Source organism: Zosterops lateralis (genome assembly GCF_965231275.1).
Source record: "Zosterops lateralis genome assembly, chromosome: 8".
NCBI lineage: Eukaryota > Metazoa > Chordata > Aves > Passeriformes > Zosteropidae > Zosterops > Zosterops lateralis.
In genome coordinates, this window is record NC_139768.1 from 34,632,948 (window position 1) to 34,647,931 (window position 14,984).

General features: G+C 41.5%; 1 protein-coding gene across 1 annotated transcript in view; it reads left to right on the plus strand.

Moving 5' to 3' along the window:
• The window catches only part of CTNNA3 (catenin alpha 3), a gene marked incomplete at its 3' end in the record, with an annotated part of 410,569 nt that overhangs the window by 90,194 nt on the left and 305,391 nt on the right, over positions 1-14,984 (plus strand). The window lies entirely within an intron of this gene.

The following is a 14,984-nucleotide window of genomic DNA, read 5'->3' on the forward strand; positions in this document are numbered from 1 at the left end:
CATATGCCCTGGCAGCAGTTAATGGAAAACAAAAGTGGAGCCCAAGGTAAATCTCTTCTCTTGGAGCTTGACTAGTGCTTCTTTTCTGCTTAATACAGCAAAAGAGCACTGTATTATTAACGTGCCTTTCCTGAGTGTGCACATGCACACATGGACAGTGCACACAGGAGACAGCAGATGCACATAAGCCAGAACCATTTTGGTTTGGTAATGCTATTTCCAGTCTACTGCTTGCAGTAATAAGGAAGTGAAATAGGGGAAAACTTGCAAAGTTCCTGTAGAAAGTGTGAACTAAAGGAGTCCAAACAACACACAGGCAAAGGAAACGGGGAATGTGATAGCTCGTAGCTATTTGCCAAGGAGGTAAGGCCATAATGGCATTTGTCATGTGTCCTACAGTTGGCAAAGAAATGGAGATTTTATTGCTTAGCTCCCAAGTAATGAGAAAAACTTGTTTCCAATTTGAAAAACAATAGGCCTAATAATCTTTTGGATTCTGCCAGCCACCTCCTGTGTTCAACTGTGCAACTGTACATTAGAGGGAGACTCTGAAATGAAGTGCACTGGGATGCTGTAGGTGATGCTGACAGATACTGCCAGGGCTGTGAGCAGTTTCGTACCCACCCTCTCCTGAACAGCTGGGGAACAGCTGATTACATTGTTGAGAAGATGAATTATCCTGGATCCCAGTGGGAAAGCAGAGTGCTGTTGCATATGAGTGAGCATGCAAAATCTGAATAAAGCCCGGGTAAGGCTGCCAGGTCCTGAGGCTGTTTGGCTCCTTGTTTATTGTGATCTTTGGAACACCTGCCTCTCTCAGCTGTAAGAATGGAATTTTTGTAGAGCAGGACTGCTCAGGGACTGATACTTCCAAGTTCTTTCCAGAAAGACTGAAACTTCCCAGCACAGATCTGAAACTTTCAGAATTTGGTCCCAAGGCTGTCTTACAGAGCTGGCAGGGCAGATGCCTGTGTTTTGCCAGATCTGTTGTGCTTTCTCTGTTTCCATGGAAGATTCTGCTTTTGATAAATTGGCAAAAATAATAGAAGAAAGATTCCTCTGGAGAATCTCCACCTGTATTCCTGATTTCTGATGTTGTGCTTCAGTTCTTGCTCTGTTTTCCAGCTAGTCTGTAGCATTGTCAATGCCATTTTAAATGTCTTGATAGAATTATAAGCAAATAGTAAGCCCTCTTTTTCTCATTCCATGTCTGTATGAAATGTAATTGGCAAAGGTCAAATATTAAAATTACTTGTTTGGCATTTATTCAGATGCAGATCTGGTAAAGTACTATTCCAGACCTAAATAGCTATTACAACTTAAGAAAAATAGGGAGGCTGAAAAAATTACCGGGAGGTAATTAGATTTTTGTTTTGACCACTAATTAAGGAAGAAAGTGGCTTTTTTTTTTTTTTTTTTTTTTTTTTTTTTTTTGTCCTCTAGCTTATTTTTACAATGAAGAGTCTATGAAGAGTCTATCTGTGATCTGTAGGCCTGTCAATCTGGAATCATCCATTGCTGGCAAACAGCTGGAATATGACACTGTCCTTGTATTCCCTGTGTCTGAGAAGATAAATGAGGTGGAGTAAATGAGTAAATCCCAGTGTCCTAGGATTGCCTGTGACACAGCACTCCTGTGGGACTCCTGGGGAGCCACTGCTGGGAATGTCATGCTGGGAATGCCATGCCTTCCCCCCAGGCCTGTGGGGCCTGGCTGCTGCAGAGACACAGATTTTTTTTTTTTAGATGGTTTCTAGGCCAGAATGGCTCTTTGCTCCTTTGCACAGCCAAGGGGTTTATGACTTAGCAGTGGTACTGCTCTACAGCTCCCAATACCACATGAAAATCAGAAATGAAATTAACTGTTGGGGGGCTTAGCTCAGTTGGAAATTTTGGGCATCACAGTTTAAGAATAACAAGGACTGATAAGAACAAAATGAAGCAAGGATTTCAGAACTTATAAAAAGTAGGAAGCAGCTGACTGAACTGAGTCTGTGTAACTTAGGAAGAGGTGGAGGAGAAGAGGAACATGCTTTTCAGATACGGAAGAGGTTTTTATAAGGTTTATGCTGTTAAGTTGCTCTCTGCATCTGTTCAGAAAAAGACAATTGTAATTGGCAAAATCCAAAGTTTGTGCAGTATGGGTAAAACACCCCAACCATGTAGCTGAGTAAGCAGTGGAACACTTGCCTTGGGAGGCCATGGACATGCACACAGGTGAGGCTGGTTGGGCTGCCCAGCATCTGCCTGGGGGTGCTGGGAACATGTGGGCTGTTTTGGAGTTCTCAGGATGCACAGAGTGACCGTGAGCTCCCTCTTAGCCCCACTGATTATTGGTTTGCAGTTTTATAAAAGAAATATTCCCAGTCTTCATACTGCATTTTCTTACTACAAATTCTTTTTTCCACAGATTAGTGCGGATTTGTAACAGTGAATGCTTTTTCTATGCAGTGATCAAAACTGGAGTGAGATTTGGTGGGGCTTTTACATTTCCAGGCCATCTACAGATAATAATCTGTCCTTTCTATAATTTTGTGTTCAAGCATCTGGGGAAGGCTGGTTAATAAAAGAAGCTATAAATAGTTGTAGGCATACTAGGAATTTATTTTCTCATGAGCTATTTGCATGAAAATAGTACATTTAACAATGATTCAGCTTCTCATATCAGCAGGAGGTTTTGTATTCTGACAAATTTAGAACTACATTAGAAAGATTTATCTAAATTTAATATTTCAGGATCTACCTAACCATTTTGCATCCTATAATCTGTTCATAAACTGGAACTTAAGTACAAGAAATAGAAAATAGGAATTCTGCTCTATAAGATTAAAACTTTAGCAACCAAGTTGCATTTGTGTAATGTAATATTGAGCTTTTCTCTCATAGTAACATGTTCTTCTGAGGAGAATGGATATGCACTATAAAAAACCCTCCAAACCAACCAAGTCTTTCTGTGATTTCTTGTTGTATGGCAGAAATCCCCAGTAATTTCCCAGTGTTAGAATCCAATCAGGTGGGGAAGCTGCCTGGAGCACGTTGTGGCTGGGGGAACACTGGGAGGCAGGAGGCTGCCCCAGGCGTCTGTAGGAAGTGGACTTGCCCAAAACCTGAAGGGAGGAAATTTTCCCAGAGTTCTGGAGGAGGCTCTCCAGGACTGATGGAAACCTGGGTGCTGCTGCAAGGCGTTGGACTTCAAGGCAAGGAAAGAGTAACCTACTGATGTCAGGATAGAGGTGAGGGGACACAGTCGCTGGAGTCACTTGGCCATCTGAGCTTTCTTTCTCAGAAAGTTGCCGTGTTCCATAGTCCTCCTGTTCTAATAATCAGAAAGCAGCAGCAAACCCAACCTTAGAGCTGGAGGATGCCTCTAGTGCAAACACCCAGAAGGAAAAGCTGGTCCTGTGCCTCCCCAGGACCCTGTCATCTTCTACCTCGTCCCCAGCACAGAAATGTGTTGGTGGTGATGGGATTTTGTGTGACTGATGGCAGTGCTGCACTCCTCAGGAGCTTCTGACAACCAGCAGGGAGAGTTCCTGTAGGAGAGCTGGTTACAGATCTGTGTCTGCAAAGAGCAGCACCAGGCAAACTGAGCAGGGCACGGTGTTGAAGATCTGTCTCCTGAAAGGTCTTCTGGAACTCATGGGTTGGTTTCACTGACTGGAATACAAGAACAACCTAAAATGTGACTTTGTAAATAGAAGACACAAGACAGCTTTGCAGTTCTTCCAGAATGTTTACTGATGCTTTAGGTAAAAAATGATGGATTTATTCTGGAATAGATGGTAGTTTGTTTGCCTAATCTAGATGAAGCAGCTTTTTCCTTCCCTACAATTGGGTTTGGTGGTTACAAAGGAAGAATGACTTCATTATATATTGAACTGACTTTTTCACAATAAACTTGAGAATCTAAAAGCATACTGTCAAATGTCACTGTTTTATGTGAGGTATTTCACAGTTTAAAACACAATTTTTTTCCAGAGTTGAAATTAGAATTGTTGACATTAAGGAAACGAAAATGATTGATGGAGTGGTTTTACTTGACCAGCTGCTAATGATTTCTCACTCAATATCTCGTTAGCTTATGCTGAAGTCATACATATGGCAACCTAGAAAATAGCCTGAAGTTCCTGAAACTACAGAGAAGAAAAATATAAGTTATTCTGGTGCTTTTGATCTATGAACTGTGATATAAAATGTGACTTTTGATGCTCTGGGATGGTGTGATTGATAGCATAATTTCTGTTATTAAATTGTTTACTCTTTACTGAATGTTACAGTGCATTATATTTTGGCTCAGAGGCAGGGAGAAAGGTCACTTAATTTCCTTGTTGGCTGCTGCAGCCCTTGCTCAGGTGGAGCTTTTTGGGAGGAAGGGAGAAGGCATTTTCATTGGGAACAGCTGAAAATGCTCATCTGAGAGAAACTTCTGGAGCTTCCTAAGCTGGGGCCTGGTCTCTCTTGGAAGAGACTGAAGAGGAAGAGGGGAATATTTCTGTGGCTCCTGGGGGAGTTTTATAAAGTTATGGTATCTCAAAAGCCTTGCTAAGAATTCCTAGCCTGAGAACAGGTTTGTAGGAAAGGAAGGGTCCATGATGAGCAGGAGTGGGGTTGGCTGACCAGCATTTTGATTTTCAGTTTCTCCTGTCCATCAGGACAGCTGTGTCACTCTCATAATTGTGTTGCAATAAAGCACAGCTCTGATTCAGTGGCTTTTTGATTCTCTCAAGGAGAAGGCTGTGGTCAGGAGGGGGCAGTCTCTGGGAGGGTCCCAATAGCCACTTCTCAGGGATGCAAGATTTAAATCCCTAAATCACTGCATGGATGAGTTAATTTCTTCAGTGTGAGAAGGAAGGAGACACCCTCTAATCAAATACTCACTGAGTATAGGGAATACCTCAAAAATCTGCAGGTGAGCATTTAATTATGAGAGCAGCCAGTTTGTTGTGGCTATTGCCTGTGTCCAGCTGTGCTGCATAAAGCTCTCATTCTTATCTCCAGTGCTGACTCCTAATTATCTCCTGTACAAGTGCAAAAATCCTAATACTTGAATATATCAAATCCTCTAAAGCCAGTGGTGGAACTGCAACTGGCTTTAATGGAGCCAAAGCATTGCCTTGTTTCAAGGAGTTAAGCTCAGCTCTTGGGGCTCTTACTGCCTTTGTAAAGAGTGTGGTCTGTATTAAATATTTTATTCTGTTCTTTTTCGGTTTTGCCTATATTGCCTGGCAGTGTGGTTTATTGTAGTGTCTTACAAACTTAATTTGAAACATATGCTCAGTATTTTTGTTAAAATACAGTCCTGGTTATATCTCCCCTTTTTTCCCTTCTTTGAATGGTGCTGTGGTTTGGATGTTTCTGTTGATATTTATGGTGTAAAATGGAAGAATTTCTGCAAAGCAAAAAGAAGAAATCATGGTTTGACCTAGTGTTGAAGCTGAGCAAATTAGCAAAAGAAAAACTATTGATAACGAGTGAGAATTCATCCTACACACATTTTCCTCACACATTTTTACAAGTATTTTGTGGCAGCTGAAATATCTGACCAGGACTAGACTCTGTCTCTTTTGGCCTCAGACTGCATATAATTATTCTGAGTATGCCATTTCTCCTTATAGGAAGCCTTATTACCCACAGGAAGATGTGATCTATCATCTTTTCCTTCAACAATTCCCCTTTTCCCTCTACCCTGAAAGAAATCAGAAAAGATTTATAATATTCTGCAGCCCATAAAACCTGTTTCATTATCCTTAAATCACACATATCTGATTGCAAAACTCTTATTTTTATCAGAATTTTGGGAGCAGAATATTTTGTGGAGTTTGGTGTGCTTTTGCTGGAGGAAAAAAATGCATTTTTTTAAAACCTAATTTTTTGCAAGTTTTTGCTGCAAATTAAAAGCTCTTTTAGGCAGAAGGAAGATAATGGATCTACCTGGAGATGTCCAACCAGAAGGAAGTATTCAGGCTGAAGCGATAACGTCCTTTTGAAGGGTGCTGTCTGTCTCTGTTGGCACTGTGCTGTCCTGACATAACAAACACCTTATTTATTTTACAGCCCTGGCAGGTGAGGGGGGCAGCTCCTTGGATGCTGATGTTGTTTGTTCACTCCCCTGCCCCAGGGGACTCCATTTGTTTTCAGACCAACCATGGTGAAGGAGCAACTGGATTTGTGCCCTCCCATTTTCATCCCTTCCTATTTCCTTACCATGATGAACAGTTACAGTTTTGTCAAGTCTTTTCTCACTGAATCGTTGGGATCTTCCTGTTCCATCAGCACCTCCATGGTTTTCCATCCTTTCTTTCCATTTCATACATCTATCCCTTCTCCTATATAGATAGAATGAATTTGTTGACCCTCTTGAGTGTTTTTCCTACAGATGTTTTTCAGTGAAATGCTGATTTATTTTTGGACAGCTTTAATGGAGATGCTGGATTTGGGTGAGAAGTAACTGTAAGGTTCCCAAGGGTTGTTATCAGGAGTTCCCCATTTCCCCTCATGCTCATTGCTGATGTGTTTAACCCCTTCAGTCAGACACTGAACCTACAAAGCAGCTCCTGCTATTTCAGCTTAGTTAACCATTGATGCTGCAATAAAGATTTTGTATTTACAACACTCTTATTTTTAAATGACTTTCCAATGTTACTTTTATTAACCGATAATCCATAAAACTGTGGTGTTAATGGAATAATACACCACTGAAGCACACCAATGATCACCTCCTGATGGGCAGCATTGTATGTCTTTACTGTCCTATCTAATTGAATTAATATTTATATGACCAATACTTTGGTATCTTTACATATATTATTATTTGTTAATAATTCTGCCTTTGATTTACTTTTCCACTCCCCTTGGTTTCTCTGAAGTCCTCTTAGGTGAAAGAGGCCATTAGCAATGTTATTTTTAACATAAAAGCACTTGGTTGAGGGTCTAATATAGATTTGTTAGAACTTCATTATATTTATTTGCCTCCCTGAACAGTTTTGCAGATCTGGGTCTGTCTTTCTTTTCTGGGGTCAGTTACTTCTTTTAGTTCATGTGTGTAAGGCCAACTTTTTTTATCCTTGTTACTGATTTGCATTCAGATGCTATCCTACTGATTACTGACATGTACAGGACATACTTGGTACTAAAGAAAATGGAAATGGTTTTCACTTTGGGAAAGGCAGATCCCATTCTGAAGTGGTTTGCCTGTGTATATCCTGTCCAGACTTAAATTTAATCCTTCTCATTTCTGTTTTATGTTGTGTCTTATTAGCCTGTACCTCTTTTTAAAAACCAGCCTTAAATATCTCCTCTTCGAGATCCATATAATTTTTTTTTCTTTGTTGTTGTTGTTCCTGCAGCATAACTTAGTTGCATCTATGGTATTTATAGCTCCTTTCATTACATCCTCTCTCAGGAGTAATGCTGAATTATTTCTGCATTTAAATATTCATGTTTTAGCTAGCAACGTATTTTTTTTTAAACGATTGTATTTCTGTGGCATTAACAATGCCCCTACATAAATTCTCCTCCTCTCCTCCCTTCTTATTTTGTAAAAGAAAAACAAACACACAAACTCTCAAAATAGGTCATTAATGCTTATTTCTGGGAAGCAAAAACCCAACTTTTTTCAAAGAATAATTGTGGTTTATAATAAGATACTTGCATATTACAGGAAGGAATCTTAGAATGTAATTTAGCAGTATAAATTATCTGAAATCGATTCTTTATTTCGGTGGGTATTTTAATTTCTTTGCTAAAGTAAAGGTGGAGTCTCAAAATTCCTGAGGCAAAATTCATGCAGGTAGGGAAGAAAGGAGTGAAGCAATGCCAAGGTGTGTGAGTGTGGGAGAGGGGGCTGGCAGCTCGTCACATTTGAACCACCAGATGGACTCCGCAGTGGAGAACATCTTTCTGCCCCTTTGGCATCCGAGTATCTTCTAGGAGATTGTAGGGTCAAGGAGTTACTCAGAGAAATAAAGAGATGGAAGAAAGTTTCAGGAAGAAGGTAGTATTGAAGTGACTATTTAAGCCAGGCAGGAGATAGGATTACAAAGCAAATTTTATCAGGAATTCCATTCCATTGATGTAGATACTTTGCTCCCCGGAGACTGAAGAGGTTTCAAGAAGTTAGAGAAGCAGCTTGAGGGACCAATCTAGTTTTTATTTATGCCTCACTATATGTTACAGATGGGGTGAAAGATTCCTGTAGACTGTGCTGGTGTCCCTGTCCCCGGAGAGGCCTCACCGGGTAGACATCGGGGCAGACAAAGCCTCCATGGGACTGGAAATGCCCCCGGCAGCTGCTGGTGGGGCGGGCGCCTGCCTGTCCGGGAAATCAAACTGTGGGGGGAACCTCAGCACACGAAAGCAGCGAACTGCGGGACCACGGGGCCCGTTCTGCTCTGGCTATCTCAGAGGGGGCTCGCTGCCCGCCGCCGCCCGGCCTTTCTTCCCTGTGCTCCTGCTTCCTTCCCTGCCTGTCCCTGGGCTGGCCGGCTCCTTGCCGCCACCGCCTCGGGCTCCGCTGCTCCCCGGGCACGTCCATCCCCGCAGTGCTCCCGGGCACAGCCGTGGCCCGCAGCGCTCCCAGGCTCGCCCCTGGCCGCAGCCGCCGCTGTGTTTGGCGCTCTGCCCCGATGTGCCGGGGCGGGCCTGCCGCCGCCGTCTGCGCTCCATCGTGCCCATGGCCGCTGTGCCCCGACCCTGAGAACACGGAGTGCCCCAGGACTGCGCCCCTGGCCACGGCAGCCTGTTCCCCGCCGACGGAAGGAGCACGCAGCCCGTTGCTGTTCAGAAATCGTGCCCGGCCCGGGAGCCACCCAGCCCACGGCGGTTCGCAGCATGCAGCTCAGCCTCCTCGGCTGACGCTGACAGAGAGCGGGGGTTCTTGCGGTTACACTGTCCTCCCCGTCTTCTGTTTCCTTCCCCCTCTGTCTTTTTCCTCTCTGCACCTTTTCCTATTGCCCTCTAGTAGGAACGCTTATTTTTTTTTTAATCAATAAACTGTTCTCAGATATAATATTGCCGCGTTTTCACTTTATTTTTGTCCGAGAAATCGATCAAAAGAATCCTCCCCGACTCCCGCTTTTACGGCGGAACAGGACACAGCTACGCAGTTGGTTTTGCTTTGAGATGGGGAGGGCATCGTGTTCATCCCTTCCAGAAACTTCAGAAACTTATAAAGTTTCTGTTATAATCACTTGATGAAAGTGGGAATAGGGCAGTTCATACTGATATTTGTTAATCATCTTCACGGCTTTAGTGTGCAAACAGATTATAAAAACACCAGAACTTTATATCACCTTGTGTCGTGGTAGAATGAAAAAAAAAAAAAAGAAAAAAAGGTTGATTTTTATTAGCATATTCTAGCATTATATTTATGAATCTGTATTTGCAAGAGCTAGTAATGAAGAAAAGGAGTCAGACAAGCTTCAGCATGTGCTTGTTGGCAGCAAAGCTGCTCAGCTCTGGAGGTGGATACCTGAGAGGCATTTCCCTCCAGGATCTCAGTCTGAGTAGTTCTTTTTTACTGCAGGCAGTCGCAGTTGTGACAGCTAAACTTGGGAGAAAGAGCTACGCTGCAGAAGGCAAAGAGAACTATCAACTGTGTAGCTAATGCTGAAGCAGAAGACAAAAATAAATCTTGCTCACGAATCCTATTTGCATATTCAGATACACCATTGATAGCTGTATTTTTTCCTTTTCTGACAATGGGAATAAGGCTTTTGGGCAGTGGAGGCTGGACTAATTGTGCAAATTTACAGGTTCTCTAAAAATAAAGTTATCAACAGCAAGACATAAAAGGGAGGTGCATCATTATTACTAGAAAAATAAATCACTTTCATTATTTCTTTTGAAAGCATAAATTATAACAAACTATTCAATATGAATTGTTCAGTTAATGGCTTCCCATGCCTCATTTATGACACACTCTTGTATAAAACTACTGAAATTATTGAAGTGCACAGTGCTGCAGAGACACATCATTTTCTTCTAATGAGTATTCTCAGCAAAAGTTGATGAGGTTTTGTTCTCTAAGAAACACAGAATTAGTGTATAACAATGTTTAAATTATTGGGCTTTGAAATGTTTCATTGAAGCACTCACTTTATGATTCGATTGTAGATAGAACTGTTGCTGATATGCATCCACCTTAAAAGTCTGTTTCTTAGGGACTACAAAGTAGGAAATAGTCTCTGAAAGCTGGAAAAAACATACTCTTGTATAACACTGAATTCTTCTGGTGTTTGTGAGGAGATCATCCATCCTGTTCGTGTCAGCCGACCTAAGGCAATTAATAAGGCAATCATCACAGTTGCTGTTAATCCAAAGCAATGCCATCCTAATGCACGGCTAATTAACGCTCATTTGTATATTATAAGTGTTCTGCCTGTCGTGGTGCGACTTTGCGGTGTCCCTTGTACGGGAGCTTTCGTGTCAGAGGGCTGGGGGTGCTGAGCCGTGTGTCATCGGCTCATTTGCTGTCCCACAGCAGGCGCTCCTTTGTGGTTGTCGTCTAACGAGGCAGCTCTCAGAGTGGGTCATTTACATACCAAAACGATGGTGATCGAGTAGAATAGAAGCTCCGTGCCATGTGGGATTTTCACACTTTTACACGCTGCACTTCAGCTTACATAAAAATTCTTGGCAAAGTTCTAGCGGTAAAATGTTAATTTCTTGGGAAATCATTAGAATAACATTAATCATGAACTCTGATTATGTTCATCTTATTCTGAAACTTTATAACTGAAATTAATCAGGTTCTGTAATTAGGTAGAACAATAAAATGGAACCTGGCCTTGTTATTTTATAATAGAGCTATTAATCCACTCAAATGTTAGAATTTTTTTTAGGCATTTAAGGAACATCTGCTTTTAAGTATGGATCATTATGGTCAAATTTGTACCTATTAGAGCTTGATAAGTATCTTTCTGTGTTGAAAAATGTTTGCAGTAGTTCTGACAAGGAGGCTTATTGTTTGTTTACTATTGTGATGGACTTGAGAAACCTGGGAAAAAGCATTTCTCCTTTCTGGTTAGCTGAATCTTGATTATAAGATCCACACTCCCCCACCGTCCATAAGAGAAATCTCAGGTTTCAGATGAGTCTGCTCTCCAGGTGACTGAGTGGATGTTAGTCACGCTCCCTGGAAGCTGGCAGCGTGCCGTTATTAATTACGCAGCAGTTGTATTTCTGTGTTGAAAATGGAAATCAATCATTGCTTCCAGAACAAGGAGAAGAGGCAGCTTTTCTTGTCGAAGTACGTGTCCTTGCTGCAGCAGTGGTAAATGTTACCAGTTGCTGTTGCTGTGGTGCACCTTCAGAGGGGGAACTGGTGTGAGGCATGTTTGGCTCAGGATGTCCCTGACCTCCAGAACTGGGATCTGTGGGGGCTCTCCAGGGACAGACAGCTGTCTGCTTGCCTCAGGCTTTAGTTCTTTGGATTTCATCTCTCAGCTGCTGTGCCAGGCAGATTATCAAGGCTGGGTGTACCTCTGGTGTGAACAAGTAAAGCCATTATTATACTCAGGCTTTACAAGTTACATTTGCCTTTAGCAAGCCAAGGCCCCTGAGACCCGTGCAAAACTGTGGAGCAGGAGGACCTTTCCCTCCAGAGAGGAGGGTCAGGCTGCAGGGCATGAGTCAAGCTGGACTTTTTCACCTGTTCAGCAGACTGTTTTTGCTACCCCAGCTGGGAACTGATTCCAGCTGCTTGTGTGTGACACTCTACATGATCATGTCATTAATTACAGTCACCATCTTTGAGGACCTTCATTGCTAGTGTTGCAATATCCAGAATTTATTGCAGTTCAGATCTTGGGGTTGCCCTTGCACTTCTGTTTTGTTTTTTTAAGCCTTCATGTTATGGCTTTTGTATAATTTCTGTTCTCCTGCCCAGTATGAGGATTGGAAACAATAAGAGATAAAACATGCCTTGAGAGAGAAAAATGGAGGAACTTTGAGTAGAGCAATCGTAGTACACAGCTTCTGAGGCTGGGATTTTTCATTTGTTGTGTGCTACCAAAAGAAGTCTGATATTTATGATGTATGTCTGAAAACTGTGTATGTTCTGGGGATTTTTACGTTATTGGTAGCTCTCAGACCCCTTGAGAATAGTTTGTACTACAAATTTTTATAACTTTTTAACTGAAGCAGTCATTTGCTTTCTTGTATAGATGGTGTTCGTTATTTTTTTATTTACCATCTTGAGATACATGCAGGAATTTGTCAAATTAGTCATTAATTTACCCATACACCCCCTTCCCTAGACAGGTCCTCCAGGCAGATGCTTGGGCTTGCTTTGCTAATGGGTGTTTCAGCCGTGTGCATTGCTGTACCAGCATGATCGCTGATGGATGATGGTGAGAATTGTTGCTTGGAGCTAAATTTATTTTTAAAATTGTCTGGGGTTTTCTATTGCTAGAGGTTATATTGTGTCTCAGTCTGTATTTTGCAAGCAGTAATGATTTCCCCCAGCCTTTTCTTGGTAAGAGGACATACCAAGGTATGTGGTGTCACTTAACTGACAGAGATGCTGTCCTTGGCTGTTCCTGGTGCATAGCTCTTTCTGCAGAGGGAAATGATACATGAAAGTGATCCCCTCTTAATAAGTACTTGAACCCCCAGACTCCTTTCTCCTTGCTGGGGCTTTTCTAGGGATGCTGTGTTGTTTTATGCATGGAAGGAAAGCATTTACTGTTCCTGTGCAGCCAGAATCACAACACAACACAGCTGGCAACAATCTGTTGGCAATCAGGTGTACACAGGCTAAGGTCAGAATTCAGGAGTGAGTCTTTTTCTGGGTTAGCCTAACCTAGGATGAGGAAGGATCTTTTAGAGAAGGTACCTACCTACCTACCATGTAGCTTTCTTGAAGACATCCATCTTGGTGAGAATAACAAGTTTCAGGCTGATGTAGTCCATTGGAAAAAAAGGATATCCACTGAATATTTACAGAAAGGCATGTTTTAGTAGTCTGGGATTGAGCACACACCCCCTTGCTGCTCTAGGCCCTGATGTTGGATCCATCTTGCAGAGCACTGGAGTAGCCTGCTGGGCTTACAGAGAGCCTGGTGTTGCAGACACCTGGGAAGTGATTGTGAAGAACTTGTGAGGGGCTAATTCTGTGACTCTGCTTCTACCGCTTGTCCTGTGACATGTGGGTTTGGAACTGGGATCTCTGATTCATGACTGAGGAAGAGAAAAGGAGAAATGTTGGTGTGTATGTGAATATCTACCCAGATGTGCCTCTTTAAGCAGATACATCAAAAACCTGTTGTGTCTCTGCATAAGAAAATATTTTCTCATGTTCCCCAGTCTAAATTCACTAGTGTCCAACACTGGGAATGCTCACTATATACAGTTATCCATAAATAGGAAATACATGGAACTTTTGAATACCTGGGCACTTTGAATAGTTCCATTAGTGCCAGGACCTTGTTCACACATAAATACTTAAGGGCAGTGGCTCAAAATACAGCATAGGAATGACTGGGTAAGAACAATGGAATGACCTTTTGGGAGAGTGGTATTTGCCCCTTCCAGCTCAGGCCTGCTCCAGTGACCAGTTCCAAAACAGTAAACCTCCCAAGCAGCTGTGGAGTGATTAGGTAACTTCTTCCTGCAGCCCAAAAACTGGTGGGCTCCAGAGCAACTCCTGAGTGTTTGTTGGCAGTGGACAATCAGCATAGTGTATTCTCAAACTGTGTGTAGGACAATTCCAGCACTGTGGAAGCTGGCCACGAATTCAAGAGCCAGTGTACTGAAGAGATACGGAACTGAAGTGTGCAGGTTTAAGAGGTGTCTTAAAAAGACAATTCATGTTTTGAAGAGGAAATAATTTATGCAAAATATGTTACAAAATCTAAGTGCTAATAAATAAGCAGTACAATGTATTCCCTTTTGACATTTGTTTCCACTTAACAGGTACTGAATGCAGATTGATTTGTTACCAATTTTTGAAGCTCATCTTCATTCTGTTCACCTTATTTTGTACAAACAGTTGCCTTGTAATTTTTAAGTTCAGTCTTTTTCTTTGAAGCTACATGAAAATATGGTGGGATAAAGATCCAGAAAAATAGATTTGTGGTTATATAATTTCTCTTTATTATAAAAAAGTTGCTTCACCATATGAAACTTTGTTTTCCTATATTTTGGAAGGCTTGTGTTCCCATTTTGTTTTTCACAGAGTCAGCATGATATAATGTCTTCCTAATTTCTGTAATCTTTTATGATTACAGGGTAGTGGGCAGTGGTATAAAAAGTTACTCTCATACAGTGTTGAGAAGCCTTGAAGATTTAAAATCAAAGAGTGGGATATAAGAATGCTTCAATCCAGATATTAAGTGATAGACAAATAAGCAATGTAGTAATTGTTAAAGACTTAATACTACATTAATTTTTTTTCTTTAAAGGTTTTGGGTTTTTTTCTTTCTTTGCTTTATGTTAAAGGACTGTAAACTTTTACCATTTGTTCTGAATTACTACATTTTTTCAGCAAGTGGACATTTCTTTTGAGTAACATTTTCCATTCTAGGAGTAGTATAAGGGCTTGTTTCTGTTGCCACTTCTGTCAGCAGCTGACTGTGACAGAAGTAGGTTTTGGACCTCTTTGTCTTTAAGCAGAAATACAAATGCCTGATTTGGCAGACTCTCACAGCAGATTTTGTAGCTGCCTGTTGAAGTCTCCTGTACTGTCTTGCAGAACAGTGAGACTTAATAAAATATAATCAGCCTTGACTAACAGTTGCATAACCAAGCTTTGTTCTTAAAAATCAGGCTGTATTTCAAGGCAAGAGGTAAGTTTAAGGGTTTTTTTTATTTTTTTTAAATTTTCATTTCTTGGAAAACTTGGCTATCTATTTCAGGAATTTCTTAGAAGTTTGAATAGTTAAACCCTCCCTCTGGAACCAGTAGATAAAATTCTACACATTAAACACAGTAAAAATGGCGCATATTCTGCAAAGGACAGAATTTTAGATTAAAGTTGTCTGGGC